This window comes from Rhineura floridana, chromosome 4 (genome assembly GCF_030035675.1).
Source record: "Rhineura floridana isolate rRhiFlo1 chromosome 4, rRhiFlo1.hap2, whole genome shotgun sequence".
In the NCBI taxonomy this organism is placed as follows: domain Eukaryota; kingdom Metazoa; phylum Chordata; class Lepidosauria; order Squamata; family Rhineuridae; genus Rhineura; species Rhineura floridana.
The window spans coordinates 12,165,705-12,169,088 of record NC_084483.1 but is presented as its reverse complement, the minus strand read 5'-3'; positions in this window follow the sequence as shown (position 1 = coordinate 12,169,088).

Genomic DNA, 3,384 nt, shown 5'->3' with positions numbered 1-3,384 from the left:
TGTTAAAACAAAACAACATTAAAAACATTTTTAAAAAAGCTTTAAAAACATCTTTTTTTTTTTAAAGGGGGGGTTAAAACATATTATTAAGGAAAACATATTAAAAGTAATTCTAACAAAGACGCAGACTGCTGAGTTTGTTAATGTTGAGTTTGGTCTGAAGGTACAGCTTGCAGGAATCATAGTACAGTTAAGCAGATTTGCATCTGGTCGGTGCCTGGATAGGAGACTCCTTGGGAACCCTCAACACACTGGCTTGAATCACTAATGTTACATCTACCATACATTTAAAGCACATGGCTGTTGGGAGTAAAGCACTTATGCTTGCAACAAGTAACCTGAACGTACGTGTGTGTGTGTGTGAGAGAGTGAGAGTGAGAGAGAGAGTGAGTGAGTGAGTGAGTGAGTGAGTGAGTGAGAGACAGACAGACAGACAGACAGACAGACGGAAAGGCACCTGTTCTTCTCTTGCTGATTCCTTCTGTAGTAACTACCTGTTGATATGTACATTGTTTTTCTCAGGCTTTCCTGTACTCAGAATGGCTTTATTTCTCAGGAGTAATAAACTTTAGGGGTTTTTTTTTCCAACCACCAGTATTACCAGATGATGATGATGATGACTGCATTTATATCCCACCTTTCCTCCAAGGAGCTGACGGTGGCATACATAGATCTCCCTGCATCCTTTTTATCTTTATACAACTGTGTGAGATAGGTTAGGCTGAGAGATAGTGACTGGCCCAAGGTCACCCAGTGAGCTTCATGACCGAGTGAGGATTTGAATCCTGATCGCCCACTGCTATATATATACCAAACTCCAATAATGGCTTCCCTCAAAGAATCCTGGGAACTGTAGTTTACAGAGCTATAATTTACAGCACCGTTAACTAACCACAGTCCCTCAGAATTTCTTTAGAAGTCTTCTATTATAACCAGAGCTTGGAAAAGTTACTTTTTTGAACTACAACTCCCATCAGCCCCAGCCAGCATGGCCACTGGATTGGGCTGATGGAAGTTGTAGTTTCAAAAAGTAACTTTTCCAAGCTCTGAGTATAACCCCCTGTTCAACGGTAAATCTAAAATGCGGTATGCAACTGTAGCTTCCTAGATGGCCATCCACCCTCTGCTTAAACACTCCCCAAAGCAGTTTGTCAAAACAGCTCTTACTATTTCTCTTCATGTTTAGCAGAAGTCTGCTCTTGCAGTTTCTACCCATTGCTTTTAATCCTGCCCTCTGGAGCAACAGAGAACAAGCCTGTTCCATCTTAGGTGCGCGACACAGCCCTTCAGCTATTTGAAGATATCATGTCTCCCCTTAATAAATCTTTTCTCCAGCCTAAACATATCCAAGTCTTCCTATTATGAAAGAAAAGTGGGAGACAAATGTAATAAATAGTTAACTGCATTATTTTTAAAAGGAACGTGAACAAGGAATGTTCCCTAAGATGAACAACACAATTGCCATTGTTTTTTTTAAAAAATAAAATAATAAGGCAGGCAGGGTGGCCACGGAAGCTTGGGAGAAAGGTGCTCAGAAAGATGATGTATGCTTTTGTTATTACATTGCAAAGACAGGAAGAAGCCAAGTGTGCTTGTGGTAGGGCCCAAATGTAGTTGCTTCTATTTTCAGATACATCTAAGCCCATATTTTCTTTTGCTCATGGGTGGCATCAACCTCTGCAGGCACAATATTGAATCGTTGTTTGTATCAGTTGCAATCCCATAAGCCAGGAGCACATCTACACCAGCTTTTTTCTCAATGTGATAGGTCTCATAAAATGATGGGAAAAGCGGATGCAGTTGATAACACCCCTTCTCAGGTTCGATACCTGTTTAGGGCTCTGCTGTCCCAATTTTGTCATGCGAAACAGCGTCATGTTCAAACATGAAGACCATCCATACTTCAGCTCATAAACTAATAATTGCCGTGCAGTCCTGGAAGCAGAAGAAAATGGTAAATGAGTAGTGAGGATAAGTGGGAGAAGAATCAGAAGTGATTGGATACCCATTAAATGTTCTCCGAGGAGCTGCTGTATTTACAGGCAGCTTTTTCATGCCAATTTTACTTTGAAGAGACATAAATTTTATAATTTTCATCATTAGTGCTATAAGCATGGTAAAGTATAAGTTAATTCTACAGTAATGTGATTATTAAAACCATTAGTCAAAGCCAGGGGATCCATAATTAACTTATTCTCCTGCATCAAGTAAATGATTCTACTGTGTGCTTTAAGGAAGCAATTGTTCATTGTTATGCAAAATACACCAGAGCTATTAGACTATAAAGCTCTGCAATCTTATAATTAAATTATAAATTTTACATATTTTAATAATCCACCCTATATATTTTAATTGTTTTCTACATAATATTAAAAAGAGAGAACTATAATTTGGCTCTTTTGCCTTTCAGCCAAACGAGAACATTTCCAGTGTGTGTAACAGCAATTGGTATCGCACCACTAAGACTGATAGCTGGCAATCATCTAGACAGGGATCAATTTCTGACCCAGAAGCAATAGGCCCTGCAACGGTGTTAGAGAGCTACAAGATCACCCCCCGAAATGGAGTGACAAAGGATCAAGAAGTTGCTCTGGGGGTGCCTGCAGAGTATTAGTATTTTGTGAGAAGGATTCCAGCGCATACTGCTATTTTAGATTTGCACAGTTAGTGGATTCTGTCGCCCTAGCACAACAAATCTGCTTAAAAAAACCCCAGACTTTTTGCAGTGTGGAAAGTAATGGGGAAATGCATTGAAAAATGTTGAATAAACAAATGATAGATGGAGAGATGTGTAAACACCAGCATATAAATCAGGATGAATGCAGGATGAATGTTCATTGTCATATAACCACTCTGTAAACAAATCAGAAGTATGCTCAATAAAGACCAGAAATAGTCTAACCGCTTGTGTAAAGCTTGTGCAAGCAAATCACGATGAATGTTGAATAAACAAGTCATCTGGAGAAGTTCTGCACCAACAAGATCACCTCCCGAACTGAAGTAATAGTAATGGAATGAAATCCAGTGATGTGAAAGGTATGGTTATGATTTGGATTAATACCTGGGAACATCAGCTAGAACCAAGAGGGGAGCAGAGGTGTAGTCATCTGGGGATGTGTGTGGGGATCATAGACCTGTTACTTTTTGGGAGTAGGGTCCCAGCCAAGTCCCTATGTATGAGCCAATCAACATGAAAAGGGAGTGTGTTAGCCACTGAGAAGTGTCCTTGTCCTTTTGTGCTGATTGGAGCCAGCCTCCCCTTTCATGCTGATTGGCTCCTGGAGACTTCTGTCGTAGTGGAGTGTGGACTCCTGAGAGGGCAGGGTGAGCAAGGGAGATGGACAGTGGAAAAGAGGGTGTGGCTGTGAGGGAGTGTGGTGTGAC